Source organism: Oncorhynchus tshawytscha, linkage group LG06 (genome assembly GCF_018296145.1).
Source record: "Oncorhynchus tshawytscha isolate Ot180627B linkage group LG06, Otsh_v2.0, whole genome shotgun sequence".
Classification (NCBI taxonomy): domain Eukaryota; kingdom Metazoa; phylum Chordata; class Actinopteri; order Salmoniformes; family Salmonidae; genus Oncorhynchus; species Oncorhynchus tshawytscha.
Window position 1 is genome coordinate 66,314,956 of NC_056434.1, and position 26,483 is coordinate 66,341,438.

The 26,483-nt window shown below is 42.3% G+C and overlaps 1 protein-coding gene across 2 annotated transcripts in view; it reads right to left on the reverse strand.

Moving 5' to 3' along the window:
* bmpr1aa (bone morphogenetic protein receptor, type IAa) overlaps positions 1-26,483 on the reverse strand; it is a 65,646-nt gene that overhangs the window by 29,234 nt on the left and 9,929 nt on the right. For both annotated transcript variants that reach the window (XM_024424630.2, XM_024424629.2), the window contains exon 2: positions 12,724-12,865. The gene's annotated coding sequence lies outside the window, so the exon portion shown is untranslated. The remainder of the gene's footprint in view (positions 1-12,723; positions 12,866-26,483) is intronic.

Here is a 26,483-nt window from a genome sequence, read left to right on the forward strand (position 1 = left end):
TGTCACTAATCACAATACATTGTTGCCCAGGTAAATAAAGGTTCAATAAAAATGATAAATCCCTATTGTGTTTGTTGGCGTTCATTAATATTATTATTCCTCTTCTTCCGTAAGGCCAACTTAAAATGCAAATTCATGTGACATGGTGAGGCCTAGGAAGGTGCAACCTTGCATGATAGTAAAAGACCAAACTTCACACCCTTTCATGCAATGCCACGCCAATTGGCGGCGCTATATCCGCCTATGAACCCGAGTTATACTGTTAGCACTGAGGCGGATTGCCCTAGTAGGAAGTCCACTTTGTGCAGCTCAGCCTGCACTATCAGCTCAAACACAAATATTACTGTCATGTCTACCTCTGATAAGCCTCCCAGTAAAGCAATACAAACAAAGAATGAGAAAAGTGCTAAAAATAGGCTACATACGTTAACGTGGGCTAACTTGCTAGTAATGGATAACATTCATATACTGACTATCTCTGAATCTCACTTTGAAAATACCTTTGATGATACAGTGGTAGGCAATACATGGTTTCAACTTCCTCAGAAGAGACAGGAATCCAAATGGTGGAGGTGTTGACGTTTTTGTTCAGAGTCATATTCCTGTAAATGTTAGAAAGGTAAAGGACCAAAGGCCACACCCTTGCATGCAATGCCATGCCATTTGGCAGAACTATAACACACATTGCTGTAGAAGTAATATGGCTGCAGGTCCAACTGCCTCACCTAAAAACCATTCCTTTTGGGAAGCTGCGATAGACCTCCAAGTGCTAAAAGTCAGTGTCTGGATAATGAGTGAAATGTGATATCAACAGAGGCATATTTTCTGGGTGACCTAAATTAGGACTAGTCGATTGTTTGGTCGACAGAGATTTCTTTAGCCGAGCAATAGTAATACAAATATTTCATGGTGTACAAGACACCCGTCTGAGTGGACTAATCCATTGTGGAGGCAGTGGGGATGCACAGTCCATCACTAAGTCATGTGCTACTGAAATTGTAGATGGTTGTTACGTAAGAACAACAGCGCAACACTAATAAAACATTTAATAACAAAATGCGCTTTCTCCTGCTTTATGCGCATAATAGCAAAGACACCAGCATATTGGTGTTGAGAACAATGCGACAGAGGCAGCAGCAGAATGAGGAGATGTGAAAAAGAGCCCGTGTCTCATTGTCTAAGAAAAGTGAGGAGAGAGGAAACCAACTAAATAAGGTCTACAATCAATAGCCTAACTGTTAAATATGGCTTTATTTATCATCCATATACAGTACCAGTCAAAAGTTTAGGCTACTGTATCAATAATTAATTTGTTCATGTCATCACACAGCATACGAGTCATTCGTGATTTGAAATGTAATCAAGCATTTAGTTTTAAATAGGCTGAACCCATTCCATTTCGGGAAATTGCATTAATGAATGTGACTGTTTTTAGTCTTTGAAGTAATAAAGGCTTAAAAATCTGCACAGCTTATTTTTTTGACAACAGACTCTCTGGTACGCTTATAATGTATTTAGAGTTGTTTACATTGTTCCAAATGGTCAGAAAAATTATATTGTAATTTAACAGCACCTGTTTGGTACACATAATATGCACACAGCGCTTGCTCCTTAACTTATTTTTCTTGATCTCCAGTATTTTCCACAACTAGTCACATTTATTCCACACATCTGACTTCCCCTTTACCTCCTGAGCAACCAGTAACATTCCCCCGTTTTGAGTTTGTCACGCCCTCTGCACCCATTTTGCTGTTATGGTGTTCGGAGTTTGTTATAAGCAATTTATTAAGTGATTATGATATGCTCTAGGTCAGGCCCTATTGGTCACGTGCATGCGATGCATACATGTGTCATAAGGAGAACAAGGGATGAGGGAATAGGTCATGTTTATCCTAAACAAATGAGGGATTTCGGTAACAGAACCTTTGTCAGGAATGCTGTAATTATGTTGCAGCTTCAGCAACACGAACAGCGCAATAAACACTTATGTTCTGTGGTGGTCGCTGCAGCAGGGAGGAGACAATGGTCACACTATCACTATCTTTTAACACAGCGCATGAAGTCTGAGCCCGGCACGGCACAATCAAATGCTAGTCGTTCTCCCACTAGTCATTTGACCATCTTATTTAATCAATGAGCATAAAATATGCTCAGTGAATATAGTTGATTAAAACCATAGCATGTGTCTACAGTGCATTCAGACCCCTTGACTTTTTCCACATTGTTACGTTACAGCCTTTTTCTAAAATGGATTTTTAAAATGTATTTATTTATTTATATATCTACATATCAATCTACACACAATACCCCATAATGACAGCCTAGTGGTTAGAGCGTTGGGCTAGTAACCAAAACATTGCAAGTTCAAATCCCCGAGCTGACAAGGTAGAAATCTGTCGTTCTGCCCCTGAACAGGCAGTTAACCCACTGTTCCTAGGCCACCATTGAAAATAAGAATTTGTTCTTAACTGACTTGCCTAGTTAAACAAATAAAAAAATTAAAATGACTTTTGTACATTTATAAAAAAAGAGAAAAACGTAAATCACATTTACAAATATTTCAGACCCTTCACTCAGTACTTTTGTTGAAGCACCTTTGGCAGCGATTACAGCCAAGTCTTTTTGGTTATAACGCTACAAGCTTGGCACACCTGTATTTGGGTTGTTTCTCCCATTCTTCTCTGCAGAACCTATCAAGCTCTGTCAGGTTGGATAAGGAGCGTCTCTGCACAGCTATTTTCAGGTCTCTAGGAAGTGTTTTGGTGGTTCCAAACGTCTTCCATTGAAGAATGATGGAGGACACTTTGGGACCTTCAACGCTGCAGAATTTTTGTTGGTACAATTCCCCAGATTTGTGCCGCGACACAATTCTGTAAAGGAGCTCTACGGACAATTCCTTCGACCTCATGGCTTGGTTTTTGCTCTGACATGCACGGTCAACTGTAGGACCTTATATAGACAGGTGTGTCTATATAAAAGAATGATTGTAATTTTTGGAACTCGGCTCCATCATTTACTGAATCACATGGCTCATTCATCACAAAACCCACTGATATTGCCAACTATTGGCAAGACTAGCAAACTTAGGCATATGACATGCCAACACCACATTCTGAGCCTATACACTAATGTTCCAAATGTCGGGTCACTTAGAAATGTCCTTGTTTTTGAAAGAAAAGTATTTTTTGTCCTTTAAAATATCAAATTGATCAGAAATACAGTGTAGACATTGTTAATGTTGTAAATGACTATTGTAGCTGGAAACGGCTGATTTTTATGGAATATCTACACAGATGTACAAAGGCCCATTAGCAGCAACCATGAACTCCTGTGTTCCAATGGCATGTTGTGTTAGCTAAGCCAAGTTGATCATTTTAAAAGGCTAATTGATCATTAGAAAACCCTTTTGCAATTATGTTAGCACAACTGAAAACTGTTGTGCTAATTAAAGAAGCAATAAAACTGGCCTTTAGACTAATGAGCATCAGCATTTGTGGGTTCGGTTACATGCTCAAAATGGCGAGAAACAATGAACTTTTCTTCTGAAAATAGTCTGTTCTTGTTCTGAGAAATTAAGGCTATTCCATGCAAGAAATTGCCAAGAAACTAAAGATCTCATACAACGCTGTGTACAACTCCCTTCACAGAACAGCGCAGACAGGCTCTAACCAGAATAGAAAGAGGAGTGGGTGGCCCCGGTGCACAACTGAGCGACAAGAGGACAAATACAGTCGAGGGTCTAGTCAACAGTGAAGAGGCGACTCCTGGATGCTGGCCTTCTTAGGCAGAGTTGCAAAGAAAAAGCCATCCCTCTGTCCAGTGTCTATTGTTTTGACCATCTTAATCTTTTCTTTTTATTGGCCAGTCTGAGACATGGCTTTTTCTTTTTTCCTGCCATTAGAAAACTGAATTGCATTCATGGAAGACTGGCTTGAATTGTGAGGATGACCTAGAGCTGGACGATATGGACAAACATCCATATCACAATAAATTGCCTGAATTGATGCGATAATGATAAACAGAACAATACATTTATAATTTTGATGTGCAAAGAAAACCAACTACTAGTTTGATACCTGTAGCCATCAATTGCCCCATTAACAAGCACCCATATTAGCAAACGTATTTCATTTAAAAACTTCACATCTATATAATATAAGCTAGTTATTGTAATGAACAATATCAGCAAAATGCCTGCGATAAGTGATCGGTATGGTTGCTAATTTTCGGTTTGTCATCCCAGTTCTAGGATGACCACACAATTTATTTCAATGAAACAAATCTCTTAGTTTTCGACCCAAATTGCAAACATCTATTCAATAAACACAAGAGACAAGAAACATGTATAAAAGATTGTGGCGGTATAGCAGAAACAGCGACATCTAGAGGTCAACACATGTTACTGTCACAATTGTTTATGGCAAATAATGCAAGCAGCTTCAATGACAAATTCTCTCAAAGGTGAAAAAACAGATTCACAGGGAATACACTGCATAGTATGGAGAAGCAATACTCCAAGCCACAGCTTCATACTACTTAAACATAGAGAACTGATACTAGTTCTTGGTATGGGATTGGCATGGGGTGTGGGGATCTGTGGGTGTCTTACTCATTGGTAGGAAGAAGTTTGGTTCAAATTGGATGTTGATTACTATCTGAACCCCATAAATGTAAATGGTCAATTTGGGTGAAATCAATTAAGAGTAATTTCTCAGATATAATTTCAAAACAAAAATATTTCAGCACTGCTAATCTTATCTGTTACTAACTACAGAAACAATCTGTGATGGTGGGTGTCAATCCTTGTGTTTTTTGTGAGGAACTACACATGCTAATGGTTTTTACAGACACACACGGACACACACACACACACACACACACACACACACACAGGACACCCATGGAAGACTAGGCCACCCTCTTATCAAACCACACAGTACATGGTAGCTGGCGTTTTACAGCACTGTTTGGCATAATATTTTGATAATACTATCTGAACTCAACTGAACACCCTCTGATCTAAACAGTGTTGGCACCCTTGTTGAAACAGAGGCCCTCTTCAAGAAGGCAGCGGGAAAAAAATAGAACGTCAAGCAGGCCAATTCAAAACCACTATTTTTTAATTGACTTTCCTTTGACACAGGCTCTGCTCCGGCAAGGTGCCCATTATCACTCAAATTTCCATGAGCTGAGATTTTCTGCCAGTTTATTTTCCATTACCTGCTCACACATTCCACTAGCGGGGGGTGCTGATAAGAGCTGGGGCCAGGCAGCGCTCCAGAACTGCAATCCTCCTGAGAGAAACCATCCCACACGGAGACACAGGCTGAATCCCAAACCACATCCTTAATCCCAAACCACATCCTTTCCCTCGCCCCTCCATTTGCACATTCACGCATGCCTCCTCTATTTGCTATAGTGTCCCAAAGCTGAGGGAGTGAAAATTATTGATGATGGTGTAGGGCTAATTAGTCCCTCGATAGCCACTTTGACCTAGCCAGCACAGATGCAGGGTTCAGAGCAAAGTGCTACCCCAATACGAACTGCGATATGTTTGGGGCCACGTGCATTTGTTTGTCTGATTTCGAGACTTGACACATGTAACAGATTAAATACTCACAAATAAATAAATAAAAACACTGAGGTTTAAAACAGTGGGTATTTGTTCATTAGAATTTCATACTCGTATCATTTAAAAGTGGAACATGAATTGCATCATTCAAGTCACAAGTGTGTCCTGCAGTTGATGGGTTTATTGATCCCCTCGCCACTCTCTGGAAGCCACCCTCTAAGTTGTCAGCAACATGTGACAACAGAGGGCCCTCCGAGCCAGTTAGGGTGCGAGGGGATAGTTTGGGATTCACTGACAGATCCCTCACAGAAGATGGTCTGAAATAAGGCTTTGTCAGGACTAGGGATGCAAATTTCGGTCAATTTTGCTGCCGACTAACCAACCCTCATTAACCGGTCAACAAACAGCAACATTTTTTCTAAACAGTTAAATGAAGTGAGCAACAAAAAAAACTATGCATGCAAGGAACGGACATATTTCATTAAGAGCTTAATGAAAACATGCAACAATAGCAAGCCTATAATCTTAATCAAAAGACTGTGGCCTATTATTGAATATGCAACTACTGTAATGAAGCAACTAATAAAACCTAATTCAAGCATTTGCCAAAATCCAATTGGTGGGTCACCACCGTTCTAAACAGTGCTCCTAATGCAAGTGGTTCCATGTGTGACAGATGAAAATCTCCATTAGAAACATAGAAAGAGCGGGACTAGGATGGGTTGCTAATATAAACCACTTCTTTATATGAAAACCAATAGAACAAGAGAGAAACACAACAGTAATGGCATGAGGAAGTCTTCATAAAATAATTGAAGCAACGTAAGACATTCCTCATTATTTGAAGTAAAGTCAAACGTCCAGGTTTCAAACAATTACACTGCCTCTAGCGCACATTTCAAAAGTGTGCCTACCATTGACTATAGCCTATGCATTCCGATGGCGAATGGGAGACGCATTTTAATTACGAGTTGAGAAAGAAAAAAAATGCTATTTTTAATCTTGGTCTTCAAAACAGTTTAACACGCAGTTGCATTTAGAATTGTTATTTGTTGCGCAATGACTGGGCTTACAAAAGCATGTTTCACTCCAGGTAATAGGTGATAGACCATTCGGCTCCTCAAACTAGCCTCTGTATTCTGTGCGCATGACAACTAAGGAAAATACACACGGGCCAATTGAAATGATCCACTAACATATGCAAATGAACCTAGAGACCGATAAGCATGACCGGTCAAATGTATTTTGGACTGCGAACCGATTAACATCCCCAGTCAGGACAATAAATCTGCTAGTAGCTACTGTATGGCAGACAGGATCTCTCCGGTTGTCAATCGACTGACCTTGAAGATGGGAAGATGAGGGGAGGAGGGACAAGTGATGCATTTTATTGGAACACATTTTGGAATAATGGGTATAGGCCTAGCAGTTCAGTGGTTTGAACTGACCACACATAGGCTTAATCCTTAATACTTAAGACTGGTTTGGCATTCCAAGATGTAACCAGACAACAGAAGAAAAACACACCTAGCCTTGAAAGTAGCTGACAGGTTGTAAATATTTTGTGTGTTAGCTGTACATTCAGATAACTGACAAAATAAAGGAAACACCAACAAAGTGTCTTAATAGGGCATTAGGCCAACACAACCGGGAATAGCTTCAATGCTTGTTGGAAAAGATTCTACAAATGTCTGGAACTCTATTGGAGGGATGCAACAAAATTCTTGCGCAATAAATTCTATAATTTGGTGTTTTGTCGATGCTGTCTCAGGTACCGCTCCAGAATCTCCCATAGCACCATGCCCAAACCGGACACCATCGTGCGCAAATTGATTTTGTCCCCCCCCCCCACACCAAACGCAATCACGACACACAAGTTGAAATATCAAAACAAACTCTGAACCAATTATGACAGTGACATTGTGCCAACAGAGATGGTCGCTTCGCGTTCTTAGAAAAAATGACAAAAATACTGCATAGTTAAGTATTATTTCTTACACTGTTACCCCAGGAAATCTGAAGTCTTATTACATCCAGCCGGGAGGAACTATTGGATATAAGAGCAACTTCAACTTATCAATATTACGACCAGGAATACGACTTTCCCGAAGCGGATCCTCTGTTTGGACCACCACCCAGGACAATGGATCGGATCCCAGTAGGCGACCCTAAACAAAGCCGCCGCAGAAGGGGCAGACGGAGCGGTCTTCTGGTCAGGCTCTTAATTTTATCAGCATATCGAATGCACGACCCGGGCTGGCAGCATTCTGGATCATTGCTACTCTAACTTCCGTGATGCATACAAAGCCCTCCCTCGCCCTCCTTTCAGCAAATCTGACCACAACTCAATTTTGTTGCTCCCAGCCTATAGACAGAAACTAAAAACAGGAAACGCCTGTGCTCAGGTCTGTTCAACGCTGGTAAGATTCCACACTTCAAGATTGAAGCAATCACGTGGACTGGAATATGTTCCGAATAGCCTCAAAAAACAACATTGATGTATATGCATTTGAGCAAAACCAAAAGCACGAACCACTGCTTTTAATCATGGTAAGGTGACCGGAAACATGACCGAATACAAAAAGTGTAGCTATTCTCTCCGCAAGGCAATCAAACAAGCTAAGCGTCAGAGTATAGAGACAAAGTAATTCAACGGCTCAGACACGAGAAGTATGTGGCAGGGTCTACAGTCAATCACGGATCACAAAAAGAAAGCCAGCCCCCACGAGGACACCGATGTCTTGCACCCAGACAAACTAAACAACTTCTTTGCTCGCTTTGAGGACAATACAGTGCCACTGACACGGACCGCTACCAAAACCTGTGGGCTCTCCTTCACCGCAGCCAACGTGAGTAAAACATTTAAACGCGTTAAGCCTCGCAAGGCTGCCGGCCCAGACAGCATCGCTAGCCGCGTCCCCAGAGCATACGCAAACCAGCTGGCTGGTGTGTTTACGGACATATTCAATCAATCCCTATCCCAGTCTGCTGTTCCCACATGCTTCAAGAGGGCCACCATTGTTCCTGTTCCCAAGAAAACTAAGGTAACTGAGCTAAACGACTACCGCCCCATAGCACTCACTTCCGTCATTATGAAGTGCTTTGAGAGAAGGAAGCAAGGATATGGATCATATCAATTCCACCCTACCGGACACCCTAGATCCACTCCAATTTGCTTACCGCCCCAATAGGTCCACAGACGATGCAATCACACTGCCCTAACCCATCTGGACAAGAGGAATACCTGTGTAAGAATGCTGTTCATTGATTACATCTCAGCATTTAACACCATAGTACCCTCCAAACTCGTCATTAAGCTTGAGACCCTGGGTTTAGACCCCGCCCTGTGCAACTGGGTCCTGGACTTTTTGACAGGCCGCCCCCAGGTGGTGAGGGTAGGAAATAACATCTCCATCCGCTGACCTTCAACACTGGGGCCCCACAAGGGTGCGTTCTCAACTCTCTCCTGTACTCCCTGTTCACCCATGACTGCGTGGCCATGCACGCCTCCAACTCAATCATCAAGTTGCAGACGACACTACAGTGGTAGAGTTGATTACCAACAACGGCCTACAGGGAGGAGGTGGGGGCCCTTGGAGTGTGGTGTCAGGAAAATAACCTCACACTCAACATCGACAAAACAAAAGGAGATGATCGTGGACTTCAGGAAACAGCAGAGGGAGCACCCCCCTATCTATCCACATCGACGGGACAGTAGTGGAGAAGGTGGAAAGTTAAGTTCCTCGGCGTACACATCACGGACAAACTGAAATGGTCCACCCAAACAGACAGTGTGGTGAAGAAGGCGCAACAGCGCCTCTTCAACCTCAGGAGGCTGAAGAAATTTGGCTTGTCACTGAAAACACTCAAACTTTTACAGATGCACAATTGAGAGCATCCTGTCGGGCTGTATCACCACCTGGTACGGCAACTGCTCCGCCCACAACCGTAAGGCTCTCCAGAGGGTAGTGAGGTCTGCACAACACATCACCGGGGGCAAACTACCTGCCCTCCAGGACACCTACACCACCCGATGTCACAGGAAGGCCAAACAGATCATCAAGGACAACAACCACCCGAGCCACTGTCTGTTCACAAATCTCTAGCTGCTATAATAATTAAAAATTGGATGTAATAAATGTATCACTAGTCACTTTAAACAATGACACTTTATATCATGTTTACATACCCTACATTACTCATATGTATACTGTACTCTATACCATCTACTGCATCTTGCCTATGTCGCGCGGCCATCACTTTTCCATGTATTTATATGTACATAGTCTTATTAATTCATTTACATTTGCGTGTATAAGGTAGTTGTTGTGAAATTGTTAGATTACTTGTTAGACATTACTGCACGGTCAGAACTAGAAGCACAAGCATTTTGCTACATTTGCATTAACATCTGCTAACCATGTGTATGTGACCAATAAAATTTGATTTGATTCATTTGGGGACAGGTCAAAAAGCATTAAACATTTATGGCAATTTAGCTAGCTAGCAGTTGGTAGCTAATTTGTCCCTGGACATAAACATTGAGTTGTTATTTTATCTGAAATGCACAAGGTCCTCTACTCTGACAATTAATCCACACATAAAATGGTCAACCGAATCGTTTCTAGTAATCTCTCCTCCTTCCAGGCTTCTTTTTCTTATTTGGACTTTATATGGCGATGGGAAACTAACTTTCATATTAAAGGTGCATTACCACATCCGACCTCAGTTCATCTTTCAATCACCCACCTGGGTATATGTTCCTAAAAACCAATGAGAAGATGGCATGTGGGTATACGTTTCTAAAAACCAATGAGGAAATTGGAGAGGCAGGACTTGCATCGCGTTCTGCGTCACAAATAGAATCAACTTATATTTTAGCGCCTGGCAACGCAGACGTTCGTTGGCGCGCGCGAGCAGTGTGGGTGCAATGATTGAATCACATGCGTGTGTACATTTATTTTGCAATGCTCGCGCACGCGACAAGTCCAGTTTGGGCATTGCGAATGTGCGCTAATGTGACTAGAATGATGTAAGTAACATCAACATTCCAGGACATAGACATGTCTTGTATGTGCAGAAAGCTTAAATTATTGTTAATCTAAGTGTGCTGTCCAATTTACAGTAGCTATTACAGTCAAAAAATACCATGCTATTGAGGAGAGTGCACAACAAACTTTTCTCATGGCACTTGGTTTGACACATTCACCTCTGATGTACTTAAATTCAGTAACCTTGCTCCGATTTGTCCTCCTGAGGGTTCCAGACATAACATGTAGCATAGTTTTGTTTGATCAAATCTATTTTTAAATTAAAAATGTAGGTACTGAGTTCTACAGTTTGAACCCCTGCCGTTTCTGGGCAGACTTGATTTAAAAAAAAAAGTGATGCTTCACTGGATCAGTCTGAAACTGCACATACACTGCTGCCATCTAGTGGCCAAAATCTAAATAGCGCATAAACTGCAATATTATATTATGGCCTTTCTCTTGCATTTCAAAGATAAATAAAAAATAACTTGTTTTTGTTTGCATGATCTTTTCCCAGATCTTGTGTGTTATATTCTCCTACATTCTTTTCACATTTCCACAAACTTCAAAGGGTTTCCTTTCAAATGGTATCAAGAATATGCATATCCTTGCCTCAGGTCCTGAGCTACAGGCAGTAGATTTGGGTATGTCATTTTTAAACCCCCTATGCTCCTTCGAAACCCCTCTTTCCAATAACAGATCTCTTCTCGCCATGGTAGCCAAAATAATGGGCAATTGGGAATTTTTATACATGAACCTAGGCATGATGGTATGTTAATTGCTTAATTAACCCAGGAACCATACCTGTGTGTTTCAATATACTTTGTGTCCCTCATTTACTCAAGTGTTTCCTGTATTTGGGCAGTTACCTGTATGCCCCCCTCCTGTTTTCTTATGCATCTAGAACTGTGCTGGATTGGAACTCTGCTGACACATACCAGAACAATGGAGCAAGGCCGAAAGGCTCTCAACTGCACAGAGCCAAGTTTGGCTAATCTGTCAGGATAACTGCTAGCTTCTTCCGTCAATAAGCCAGGAGTCACACAGTTAGACTACTGCTGTAATTAACGGTCCAGTGGGAGTGCAAGCTTCCCACAATAAAAGCCTCACTTTATCCCTGTCAACCGGACCCCTCCCCCCTCTTCCAGAGACTAGACCTGTGTCACCCTCAACCACTACCTCTATAAGGAGAGAAGATCCCGGTTGCTTTCTTAAAGTCACACCACTCTTCAGTCTATGAGTGATGATTCAGGAGAAAAAGTTGGACACAAAAGTAGACCGGCACAAATTGGGAAACTCACCAACTCGCCTTAAGTCGTGTTTAAAAGTGAGGACGTGAAATACATTGGGTTCAACATCCTCTGTGAACATATGGTAGCAATTTGCTCGAGTAGACTCCCTGACTCTGTTTGAAGGTCTGCCGGCGGAGTGCGCAAACTCAGGCTCAGTGTTTTAGTTTTTTTCCTCAAACAAAAACAAAAGAGAACATATAAGCCACCGATCACTTCATTGTCGTCTCATCTTTTATACATGTTTAAACTGTGAACTAAGATGGTGACTTAATGACAAGGAGATACCTCTTTTTAAAAATGTATTTTATAATAAGAGAACGTCCCCCGCCCAAAAATAACCCATTCTAGATGTTCTCTCATGGTGGGAGTCACTCCACCCATGAAAAACTCACAGATGTGTAAACCTCCGGGAGCATGTGCAATCAGGTCCTTTCCTGCTCTTATTCCTCTAGTTATTAATCACATCAGCAGACAGCTCCAATGACCCTATCTGCGTCGGCAATTAAGAGCCGGGTAACCACCCGCTGATTGGCCAGCTCTGTCTGCCGGGAGAGGTCAGGGTTTAATCTCCTCAGAGGGGGAGGGGTATAATCAGGTTGTGTGGTAATCACCGGTGCCCTCCGCAGAGAAACAAACATTTGTTAGGTTAAAGAAAAAGGCTCAGAGAAGGAATCCAAACAGAGATGCATTCACCAACCAAGCATGTGACCACAACACATCTTGCACAAATTACACACCGTATGGGGTTGAACATGTATCATCACAAGTATAATCTAAAGCAGGAGTGATCCCTCGGATTCACTGTAACAGCCAGAGAGAGCAGCCTTACCTCACTGGGGGATCCATGGTGCAGGGGCATGTTGAGGAAGCTTGTAGAGAGACCAGAGTTGGTGCTGGGGGTCATACAGATCCATGGGGAGAGAGAACATATTGATGGTGGAGACAGAAATCCAGCATGGCACCATGGAGACCTGAGCAGGAGAGAGTGTGAGCCTCAAGTTAGTCACGCACCAAGCAAATGGGACGTTGTAAATGGACCAAAGTGTGTCAATAACAGGTCGGGAAGGACTGCATATCACCAGTCTTGATATGTCTGCATGAAAATAAAAAGTTTTGATTTAGCCAAACATTTCCATTTTATTTCTGCCCTAAGATTTTGCGCACAACCCCTATAGTAAAATAAAGCAGGCCGAGGGGGTTGCTGGGCAACCCAAGCTGTGCGGAGGTATCAGATGACGGGGCAGGAGCCACAGCACAGCGCTGCAGACAGACTGTCACCGAGGCCCAGAGCCCAGGGACCCAGCCGCAGTACACTACGACCTACACTGATGGAAAGACATTACACATTACTGCAGCCCACAACTAACATCTTCCAACTTTAAAAGTCATTAGCAGAGCCGGATCGGTGTATGTGTGTAATTACCGCCACTTCAGCATCACTGTCTTCAGAAGGACGCCACCTCAGAGAAACAGAGGCAAGTTCAAACAGGAATATAAGAGCTGAAGCTCTTAGAGGGCTTATCAAAGTGTGATTTCTGTGTCTGACAAATTAATGCTGGATACTCATACATTGACTCACTTGTGTGATTAGTCAAGTCTGTAAATAACAAAAATGAAAGATGTAACTTTTTGGGCGACCCAAACAAATTCATTAGAAATCTGCATTATAGATCTGTCACTTATTGAAAGCAAGTCTAAGAAGCAAGCGGTAGAGCCGATCTATGTGCCTTATTTCTATGCCTCACGTTTTTAAGTTTTGTTTTTGTGTCTTTTACATTCGGTTTTGTACACCAGCTTTAAAACAGCTGAAAATACAATATTTTTGGTAATGGAAATACACTACTTGATTGTTGTCACAACTGAAGTTAGGCAAACTACTAGAATTTTAGCAACCAGGAAATGGCAGAGGGTTTTCTTCATAGTTGATCTTTAGGTTTAGCCTTTCAAAACAGCTTTAGGCCTTGCCTACATGAACCTGAAAACATAGGGGCAAAGAGTGTCAGTCACTTCCCTGTTCAATACCAGGGAATCCTCATTTAGCGCACAGTTTAAGACATTTCAGCTCAGATACCCCAACAGCACATTTGGACACACAAACATCTGATTTTAGACCTGAGGGATGTGCTATTCCAGGGGGTGGGAGAGGAGGTTGTCCATGGTGTACCCATAAAGCCTCCTTTGAGTGGGCAACTGTGGGCCAAAAGCCCCTGCTGTGGCAGGGAGATAAGTGGAGCAGCATGGTCTGGATGTGGCCCAGCAGCCTGAGAGCCAGGCACTGCTCTCAGCACCAACACAGGGGCTATTCTTCCACATGGGAGAGCTCCTTGTGACTCAAAGGGCCTTTTAGTCCATGAGCCAGACAAATTTGGGCCATCGGGCTCACTTGGGCCAACGATGGCTAAGTAATTTTATTGAAGCTCTGTCCCTAGAGTTGAAAAATGTGTGATAGCACTACATCAAATGGTAGCATTCTCTGTGCTACTCTTTTTCATCCCTCCATCTATCCCATAGGGTTCAGTATACAACAAGCTATTGCTCACATCAATAATATACTATTGGAAAGCTTAGATTCACAGCTATCAGACACATTTTTGGAATGTTCAAGTCAACAGAACCTTGACCTCTAGCGTACATAACTCATATTTACAAAAGTATGTGGACACCCCTTGAAATTAGTGGATTCTGCTTTTTCAGCCACACCCGTTGCCAACAGGTGTATAAAATTGAGCACAGAGCCATGCAATCTCCATAGACAAATATTAGCAGTACACCGACCTTACTGAAGATCGCCGTGACTTTCAACGAGGCACCGTCATAGGATGTTATCTTTCCAACAAGTCAGTTTGTCAAATCACTGCCCTGTTAGTGCTGCCCCGGTCAACTGGAAGTGCTGTTGTGAAGTGGAAACGTCTAGGAGCAACAACGCTCAGCCGAGAAGTGATAGGCCACACAAGCTCAAAAACAGGTCCGCCGAGTGCTGAAGCATGTAAAAATTGCCTTTCAATGAAATGGGTTTCCACACACAAGCAGCCACACACAAGCCTAAGAGCACCATGAACAATGCCAAGCATTGGCTGGAGTGGCGTAAAGCTCGTCACCATTGGACACGCGTCCTCTGGAGAGGTGAATCACACTTCACCATCTGGCAGTCCGACGGACGAATCTGAGTTTGGCAAATGCCAGGAGAATGCTACCTTCCCCAATGCATAGTGCTAACTGTAAGGTTTGGTGGAGGAGGAATAATGGTTTGTGGCTGTTTTTAAGGTTTGGGTTAGGCCACGTAGTTCAAGTGAAGGGAAATCTTAACCCTTAAATCTTAGCATACAATGATATTCTAGACAATTCTGTGCTCCCAACTTTGTGGCAACAGTTTGGGGAAGGATCTCTCCGGTTTGAGCATAACAATGATCCCGTGCACAAAGCGAGGTCCATACAGAAATGGTTGGTCAAGATCGGTGTGCAAGAACTTGACTGGCCTGCACAGAGCCCTGACCGCAACCCCATCAAACATTGATGATTTGGAACACCAACTGCGAGCCAGGCCTAATGCACCAACATCAGTGCCCTACCTCACGAATCTAGTGGAAAGCCTTCCCAGAAGAGTGGAGGCTGTTATAGCAGCAAAGGGGGGACCAACTCTTTATTAAATGCCCATGATTTGGGAATGAGATGTTCGACAAGCAGGTGTCCACATGCACTACATGACCTAAAGTATCAGAATTAGCTGTTGCTTTAAAAAAGGAAACACCCGATACATTTTAACCTTTGACAAGTGGATCTGGAATTGTCACTGAAAGCACACCAGCTACAACTCTTATTTAAAAAATAACCCATATTGTGCCATTGACGTTAGAATGTTAGAAGCTTAGCCATAGGATTCCATGTGGTGGGGCAGTTTTTGGAATGTAACTTTGGTGATAAAGGCACCACATTTGACACTCACAGCTAGAACAGGGTTTTAAAAAGATTTCTAGATACAGAGCGATCACAGGATTCACATATGCGCAGGAGTTATTATTAAGGCTACGGGAGTGGATATAGACCTAGTCAGTGCCTAGATTTCAGTTTCCATTTAACCGATCTAAACAGCAGGCTACAGTTCGCTTGAAGGCCCCATCTTGTGACTGTGGAATTTGTATAGCGCCTCACAATCACACATAACATAGCCATCATCCTCTTTTACCACTTCACCAAATCATTTTTGGGCCCTCCCATTATGTTCAACTCTCCATTTCGTAGCATTTCTCTTAATGAAATTAAGTTCGACATTGTCCTTCTTGCCTCCGTGGGTCTATGCTAACTTTTTCTGCCTGTTTCCAAAAGCAATTGGTGTGTAAGCTATTTGGTGCGAGTACAGTTAGGCCCTCAAGCTTACACATAAATGCCAGAAAGCCTAAAATAATGAAAGAAAAAACCTCTATATAGCCTATAGATATAAACTACACAAGAATGAAACCTTTATTCCTTTTATTCAACCCCACACAATATTTAATGACCCCAAACCCACCTGCCCTGCAGATATAACCGCAGGGACAGCGGGTTTTAAGTTAACCTGCTCATCACTAACATAAGCCTTCAAGAAAATCACTGTGAGACATCGTCTGCCCAAGTGAGCCTGACTGACCACCCTGGCTCATGGACTATTTATTAGCCAGAGACAACAATGTGAGTTTACATTCAGCAACAAACTCTTTTGCAGGGAAAATAAATGCAGTACATCAAATAGAAATCTTAATTCCTGCAAGTGGGAAGCTTTTCTGCTGGTGTAAAGGCATTTGAGGGCCTTATAGCCAAGTCAAAGTGACCTTGTAAAAGGACATAACTGCAGTGGGCATTCCATGCGCCAACTATTTTTAGGCCGAATGACAAGAAAATAGCCATTTGAAAGTGCTAGAGTGGTTAGTATGAGCAAATACAAAACAAATCGAAGAAAATAGATGAACACACACAGTGAGCACGTTCATAACACTGAAAGGCAATAGAGATCAGCTGTGCTCATCTGTTTACAATACTGCCTCAGTGTCTCCTCACCAGGCCAAGGTCACTCAAGGGTGCAGCCAATAATTGGCAACTAACTGCGCAGGCTATTTATAAAGTCCTGAGAGCATGCAGGAATATATTATGAGGCTGCGAGCTGTCACAGTACAGGGGTATGGCTTCGGGGAGATATATTTTGAGTAAAAGCAACAATGCAGAGAGAAATAAAGGAAGCGTATTAAAAGGGAAGACGAAAGTACTAGACATCTTGTAGTTCTACTCAAGCTTCAAAGAAGTCAGACAAATGGACTCATGTTTTAAGTTGGAGAGTTAGCCTACTGCATACTGTGATCCGCAAAACAGACCGAAGGTTGATGGACAGACCACTAACACAATATCTGTTGTGAAAAGGGAAAAGCATCTAGTGCCTCGTAGCTTTATTATGCAAAATCCTCACAACACCAGGTGTCAGTGAGGTGTTCAACTTTACTGTCTGACGGGAGTCGTGTAACCAGTTTTTGGAAGAGAAGTATGTCAGCCATGAGAGAACACCGTGTCCCAAAAGAGCGCAGAGAGGATCCCCGCGGCACTGAAAAAACTAAAGTCAACAAACTAAAAAGAAACATTATTGGGTTGATATGTGTGAGCTTGTGTATGTGACATAGGCTTGAAAAAGGAAGTGGAAGTCAAGCATTTGGCGATTCCATCGCTGAAGTTAATTCCGTCGGCTTTAGCAAAACTAACAGAGAGGCACGAGAGCAGAGGGAAATGTGTCGAGGCCTGGAGGAGCGACTAATGCCATCAAAGTGAACGATCAGCCATAGCTAATTGAAATTAAAGACCAGGGGGGGGTGCTCCAGTCCGTTCACAGGGCCCGTTCTGTGGGAATGTGCTACCCTCACCAGGGCCAACACCAGATTTCCCCCTTCGCTCTCAACACCTCCAGTCCAAATGCCTCCTTACAGGAAAAACAGCCTACTGTCAACTAGATACTTTTTCATGAAGCCCTAACCTATATCTTACATCTGCTGTTTGGCTTTTAGTAATACATTTTCTGAGTTAGCAAGTAGATCTGTTGCTAGCTAGCTGAGCAAATAGCTTTATGACTAGCTACCATGTCATTCCGGCACACCTACCAGTTTATTTCAAGTAATCAAGGCAGGACCCACTAAATTCATCCATACTGACAAATAAGAAATGGCACATTATCCCTGTAAATAGATGGAGTAGGATGATTGAAGAGCACCCTGCCAGAGTGGCAGGATGTTCATTTTCTAGCTGCCAAACTACATTCCTTTGCTGTGATGATTTATTTTTTATTAAATTCTCATCCCTCACTTTTGTCTCACATGAGCTCCTCCGCTCTCCAGTGTCCTGCTCCCAGAAATCAACCAAGTGCTATTCACTCACCTGTGAGGAGAACCATCCTAGTGCAGTTTGAACAAGCCCTGCAGGAGTTCTGATTGGTTACAAGTTTAGTAGTTCGGCATATTTGCCTGAGCAGACCATGTTGAAATATACTTATGAGAAAATGTGTAAGAATTTAAGGTGTCATCAAATGTTATAGTCATCATAAGAATGTTTTACGGTCATACACAAAATGTTTTTTTAAACATATCCTTCGACAGGGATCAAGCAACTACACGTTTTTCATTTTTGGACAACGCCCTAAGCATTTTGAACTAGCCTACATTTTTTCTTGCTCCTTTATCTGTTTTTATCCAACTTCATGTGTCATATTTTAAGACTGAGGTGTTCTGCTTGGAGTGGAGATGAGTCTTGTGGGTTGGAGTCGTCTTCCCACCTCATTGAGCTCCCAAGTGGTGCAGCAGTTGAACCTTTCTAGCGCAGGCGTTCCGCTAGCTCAACCCCTCGACAACATTCCGCTGAAAAGGCAGCGTGAGAAATTCAAAAATATATTTTTTTCGAAATATGTAACTTTCACACTTTAACAAGTCCAATACAGCAAATGAAAGATAAATATCTTGTTAATCTACCCATCGTGTCCAACTTAAAAAATGCTTTACAGCGAAAGTACAACATATGATTGTTAGGTTATAGCCATGTCAAAAAACACAGCCATTTTTCCAGCCAAAGAGAAGAGTCACAAAAATCAGAAATATAGATCAAATGAATCACTAAACTTTGATGATCTTCATCAGATGACACTCATAGGACATCATGTTACACAATACATGTATGTTTTGTTCGATAATGTGCATATTTATATACAAAACTCTGTTTACATTGGCGTGTTACATGCAGTAATGTTTTGATTCCAAAACATCTCGTGATTTTGCAGAAACTCATAATAAACATTGATAAAAGATACAACTGTTTTTCACAGAATTAAAGATAGACTTCTCCTTAATGCAACCACTGTGTCAGATTTTTTAAAAACTTTACAGGAAAAGCATCATCTGAGAACGGCGCTCAGAGCTCAATCCAGCCAGATAAATATCCGCCATTTTGGAGTCAACAGAAGTTAGAAATAACACTATAAATATTCACTTACCTTTGATGATCTTCATCAGAAGGCACTCCCAGGGATCCCAGTTCGACAAAAAATGACTGATTTTCTCCATAAAGTCCGTCATTTATGTCCAAATAGCCACTTGTCGTTCAGCCCAGTAATCCATCTTCATGAGGCACGAACACTTCGTCCAGACAAACTCAAAAAGTTCCATTACAGGTCGTAGAAACAAGTCAAATGATGTATGGAATCAATCTTTAGGATGTTTTTAACATCAAAACATCAATAAGCTTCCAACCGGGGAATTTCTATGTCTGAAGAAAAGCACTGGAACAAGAGCTAACTCTGTCGGGAGCGCGCGTCACAAGCCTGAGACACTGCCAGACCACTGACTCAAACAGGTCTTATGAGCCCCTCCTTAATAGTAGAATCCTCAATCCAGTTTCTAAAGAGAGTTGACATCTAGTGGAAGCCGTAGGAAGTGCAACTTGACTCCATAGACACTGTGTAGGCCAAGCTTTGAAAAACTACAAACCTCAGATATCCCACTTCCTGGTTGGATATTTCTCAGGTTTTCGCCAGCCATATGAGTTCTGTTATACTCACAGACATCATTCAAACAGTTTTAGAAACTTCAGAGTGTTTTCTATCCAATACTACTACTACTACTACTACTACTACTACTACTAATAATAATAAGCATATATTAGCATCTGGGACAGAGTAGGAGGCAGTTCACTCTGGGCACGCTATTCATCCAAAAGTGAAAATGCTGCCCACTATCATTAAAAGGTTAAAACACTGCATCTCAGTGCTAGAGGCGTCACTACAGACCCTAGTTCGATTCCAGGCTGTAGGCTACCATCCATTATTACTCAGGTGAAAAATATATAATTTATGCAAAAAGGATACCACTGCACTTACCTTAATAATGCTCCCAACATTAAATTATTCTCATAAATTGTGAGCATACCAGTTAACATTGAATAGCATGGCAAATATTAATGGATGGCACACACCAGACATTACACAGCCAAACAGGTCAAAAGGAAAAATGAATAACAGCCTGCTGTCATTTGAAAATTAAGCTGTGAAAATGCAGGCCTATAGTAAACTTACTCAGCCATGTTTTTCATGAGTTAATCTATTTTAAAACACTTGCCAGCCTATCCTAAATCTTATAAAACAAGGGCCTAGGTTATGTACTGCAGTGGTTCATGACATAGCAATTAAAATACTTGTGTGCATTTAACTTGTGTCAGAGAGGGGTAGGACAAAGAAACAATAATAAGAACAAAGAAAGAAGAGGCTAGTGTGGGTGCATGCTTTTGTTCCAGCCAAGCAGTAACACTGATTCAACTAATCAAAATATTTGACTTGGCAGTAGGCCAGTTGGGGGGGGTTAAGTTGTTGGGGATATTCTGGGGATTACTGGCTCCGGTTTTTCACTGATGTAGTAATGGCAGCTGCTGTAGACTACAGGCACAAATAGAACAAGGAGCAAGTTATACAAATCTTTGCAATGGATGCATCAAAAGTAATTAACCGGTAAAAAAATAAAACATCAGGTCTTCTGTTTTTACGGCAATTTTTCTACTCACCTACACTGGATGCTAGCTAGATAGCTAAATATTATAGCTAAAAAAAAGCTTGCTGCAAAAGAGCTTGCCAAGTCTATGTATATAATGTGTCAAATAAAAGTTATTTCAAAACATTAAACAGTTAGCAATGCTTTATAACTATAATAAAGCTAACATTAGCTAGCTAATGAGAAGCTGATATCTGCGGGATGCTTTCACATTTAGCTCGTCTGGGTTTGTTACTGTTAGCTAGCACATAGTAACCTACTGCAGTAGTCAGACATGACACGAATTACCAACATAGTTGGATCTAGGGCAGACCAGAGTCTGTTTTTACATCCATTGAGAATGACAATAGCTCCTCAACGTGGCCCATTTGATAATCTTCTATCTGTCTTTCGATAACCACTCAGCGTGAAAGGGGGGGGTTATGCTCTGATGGAAACGTCATCAAATAGGCCTACCCGATTACTTCTTACCCTTGCCTGTCCGGAGCTCACTGGCAGATATATATTTTATACAATGTTGCAGGTTTGCTAGCATGAGGTTCAGGCCTGAGCCAAGTTAGTTGATACAACGTTTCAAGTTCCTTGCAGACAGGTCATGCATTTCAATGTGATTTATACTATTTCTTTTTAAAACCAGGATATTTTCTACCTGCAGGCAATGTTTTTATTTTTTGGCTTTAAGTAGGCTATTTTTATAAAGTTGGCAATATGCATTACTTTTGCAATTTCGATTAACCACAATGATTTTGAGATACGAAGACAATTATAAATTAAACTGTTCCTCGAAAATGTGCATATAAAAATCATAACTGGGAAGCAGATCGGTAAAAGCAGTATTAGGATCGTAACAGCAGAATCTGCGAAGGCCAGCAGCAGTGGGAGGAAGATTTTTCTTCTTGTTAGGCTATCTTTCCCTGAAATATTTGTATAACGTCACAAACCCTGCTGCTGACGTTATTCGGTGGCAATTGCATTGGCATATGTTCTTTAAAGAGAGGACGCCGTAATGAGAGAAAGAATGTAGCCTAAGCTACTGAAAATAGACCTTTTACAAGATTACATCATGACAGGAGCGTTTGATTCTTCTTAAAGAGATGGAGTCCAGTCAGGGTACTTTAGGAAACTTTCTGAACGGACAAATAGGCCTATAGAGAGAATGAGGGAACTCACACGCACACCCTGTAAATGCGCCCGCCAATAAAAGCCACCAGCGCTTGTCAGAAGAGCAAATATTTACTATCCTTTCCTTAAATATTTAAAAACCTTACTGCATTGGAGCTCCTAGAGTGTGCGGCTCTTCTTTTTCAAGCATTCTACTCCGCTAGCCAGCACCTCACCTAAACAGGTGTGCGTTTCTTTCATCTCCAAAAAAACCAAGGCCTACCTTAGATGGTAAATTCTACTTTTGGAAAACCTATTATCAGAATGTTAACAAAATTAGCTGTAGTAATAGCAAATGTCCCATGGAGGCTGCTAGCTAAATATGCTAAACAACACAAATTAAAATAAACTAATTGCAAAAACAGGCAATCCAGCTCATAAAGTTACACATTTTGGTGAGTTTGGATTTTTACAAGCGATTGTGAACGAGAGACATTGTGCAAATGAACAAAGTTGACGCACGCTTGTCTGAAGGAAGAAGAGTTCTGCTCTGGAGCAGCATGTGTTCACGCTGTGTCTGTGTGGAATCTGGAGTCGCTAGGGCAACAGGCCTGCCTGCGCTGCTTGAAGAGGGGGAGGAGCAGACGGGCCGAGAACAAAGGAGAAAAAACCCCACAAGGAAACCAAGACAGCAGTGGCAGAGAACTCATCCTAAGGGCTTTGCCTTTTCAAAACACAGCAGAAAGCTAAAACACAAAAGAAACATCTTGTAGATCTAAAATGCTTCTTATTGTAATTTCTGCTCGGCATCAGACACATTTCGTGCTTCAGTTGCACTTGTAATTTGGATGAGAATTCACGAACGAGCATTCAGCTCTGACTGATGTGTAGTTACTTTTCTTGGTGTAGCAGTAAGCTTCATAAAAGGTTACAGGTGAAATGAAGTATGAGACCTGCTTTATCTCCTAATGTATTGCACAAGTTGACTTCAGGCATTTACTTACAAAATAGCTACAATGTATTAAAAAAACATCCTGTGGCTATTTCCAAAACACCCAGTATACCACCCAAGTCTAGAATTGACAAGGAAATTATAAAGGGGACAGCTATGCTATAGTATAAAGAGGAAATTAACAATCGTTAAGATAGACGAAACATGTCCACAGCCTATTTATCAGCAACGCCGATTCCCGAGAGGGAGAGCGCTGGAAAGATTTTTCAAATACTGTGAGGAGCCATTATAAATTTGAATGGATGTAAAAATGTATATATATCCATCTTTGTTGAATTACTGTGTGAGGTGAAGACACAATTACTGAGAAGCTCAGCTTATTAGTGGTGGTGAGTTAAAAGACAAAAAAAAAAAAAAAACTAAAACATTTAATCAAAAGCCAAATGGACACTTCCCTACATTTGAGGCCAGGTACTTATGCGTGCTCAGGCACATGGGCTCCATTAGCATTAACAGGACAAAGAAACCAGACACATGTTCATTGCTGACATGAAGCGTGTAAATGGTATGAAATAACCCAAAATTGGTTTCTCACAAGTGTTGCAGGTTGTGAACTCTGCATTTCCTCTCCGAGAATGAGGACAGTAAATTACTCATTAATACATGCATCAACAGAAATTAATGTAACCAAATAACAGGAATTAACAGTAAATTTCCTGTTTTATAAACGATAAGCTACTTACCACATGAACATTCATAAAATTGCATTACGGGCCGACACTGTACAGCTCCCCCCCATTCCAGCATTGGGGAAACTGACTTACCCAGTTGAATAAAAGGTGAAATAAAAAAAAAATACATATATATATATATATATACACACACTGCTCAAAAAATAAAGGGAACACTTAAACAACACAATGTAACTCCAAGTCAATCATACTTCTGTGAAATCAAACTGTCCACTTCGGAAGCAACACTGATTGACAATGACTTTCACATGCTGTTGTGCAAATGGAATAGACAACAGGTGGAAATTAACGGCAATTAGCAAGACACCCCCAATAAAGGAGTGGTTCTGCAGGTGGTGACCACAGACCACTTCTCAGTTCCTATGCTTCCTGGCTAATGTTTTGGTCACTTTTGAATGCTGGCGGTGCTTTCAGTCTAGTGGTAGCATGAGACGGAGTCTGCAACCCACACAAGTGGCTCAGGTAGTGCAGCTCATCCAGGATGGCACATCCACAAGGTTTGCTGTGTCTGTCAGCGTAGTGTCCAGAGCATGGAGGCTCTACCAGGAGACAGGCCAGTACATCAGGAGATGTGGAGGAGGCCGTAGGAGGGCAACAACCCAGCAGCAGGACCGCTACCTCCGCCTTTGTGCAAGGAGGAGCAGGAGGAGCATTGCCAGAGCCCTGCAAAATGACCTCCAGCAGGCCACAAATGTGCATGTGTCTGCTCAAACAGTCAGAAACAGACTCCATGAGGGTGGTATGAGGGCCCGACATCCACAGGTGGGGTTGTGTCTTCAGTAGGTCATATGATTGAGTGTAGTCTGGCCCAGGAGTGGGAAGGTGAACGGAAAGGCTCTGGAGCAACGAACCGCCCTTGCTGTCTCTGCCTGGCCGGTTCCCCTCTTTCCACTGGGATTCTCTGCCTCTAACCCTATTACAGGGGCTGAGTCACTGGCTTACTGGGGCTCTCTCATGCCGTCCCTGGAAGGGGTGCGTCACCTGAGTGGGTTGATTCACTGATGTGGTCATCCTGTCTGGGTTGGCGCCCCCCCTTGGGTTGTGCCATGGCGGAGATCTTTGTGGGCTATAGTCAGCCTTGTAAGTTGGTGGTTGAAGATATCCCTCTAGTGGTGTGGGGGCTGTGCTTTGGCAAAGTGGGTGGGGCTAATCCTTCCTGTTTGGCCCTGTCCGGGGTGTCCTCGGATGGGGCCAGTGTCTCCCGACCCCTCCTGTCTCAGCCTCCAGTATTTATGCTGCAGTAGTTTGTGTGTCGGGGGGCTAGGGTCAGTTTGATATATCTGGAGTACTTCTCCTGTCCTATTCGGTGTCCTGTGTGAATTTAAGTGTGCTTTCTCTAATTCTCTCTCTCGGAGGACCTGAGCCCTAGGACCATGCCCCAGGACTACCTGACATGATGACTCCTTGCTGTCCCCAGTCCACCTGGCTGTGCTGCTGCTCCAGTTTCAACTGTTCTGCCTTATTATTATTCGACCATGCTGGTCATTTATGAACATTTTAAACATCTTGGCCATGTTCTGTTATAATCTCCACCCGGCACAGCCAGAAGAGGACTGGCCACCCCACATAGCCTGGTTCCTCTCTAGGTTTCTTCCTAGGTTTTGGCCTTTCTAGGGAGTTTTCCTAGCCACCGTGCTTCTACACCTGCATTGCTTGCTGTTTTAGGCTGGGTTTCTGTACAGCACTTTGAGATATCAGCTGATGTACGAAGGGCTATTTAAATAAATTTGATTTGATTTGTGCTTAAAGCCCAACACCGTGCAGGACGTTTGGCATTTGCCAGAGAACACCAAGATTGGCAAATTCACCACTGGCGCCCTGTGCTCTTCACATATGAAAGCAGGTTCACACGGAGCACATGTGACAGACGTGACAGAGTCTGGAGACGCCGTGGAGAACGTTCTGCTGCCTGCAACATCCTCCAGCATGACCGGTTTGGCAGTGGGTCAGTCATGGTCAGTCATGGGGCCGCACAGCCCTCCATGTGTTCGCCGGAGGTAGCCAGACTGCAATTACAGTGCCTTGCGAAAGTATTCGGCCCCCTTGAAACTTTGCAACCTTTTGCCACATTTCAGGCTTTAAACATAAAGTATAAAACTGTATTTTTTTTGTGAATAATCAACAACAAGTGGGACATGAAGTGGAACGACATTTATTGGATATTTCAAACTTTTTTAACAAATCAAAAACTGAAAAATTGGGCGTGCAAAATTATTCAGCCCCCTTAAGTTAATACTTTGTAGCGCCACCTTTTGCTGCGATTACAGCTGTAAGTCGCTTGGGGTATGTCTCTATCAGTTTTGCACATCGAGAGACTGAAATTTTTTCCCATTCCTCCTTGCAAAACAGCTCGAGCTCAGTGAGGTTGGATGGAGAGCATTTGTGAACAGCAGTTTTCAGTTCTTTCCACAGATTCTCGATTGGATTCAGGTCTGGACTTTGACTTGTCCATTCTAACACCTGGATATGTTTATTTTTTAACCATTCCATTGTAGATTTTGCTTTATGTTTTGGATCATTGTCTTGTTGGAAGACAAATCTCCGTCCCAGTCTCAGGTCTTTTGCAGACTCCATCAGGTTATCTTCCCATCAATTTTAACCATCTTCCCTGTCCCTGCTGAAGAAAAGCAGGCCCAAACCATGATGCTGCCACCACCATGTTTGACAGTGGGGATGGTGTGTTCAGGGTGATGAGCTGTGTTGCTTTTACGCCAAACATAACATTTTGCATTGTTGCCAAAAAGTT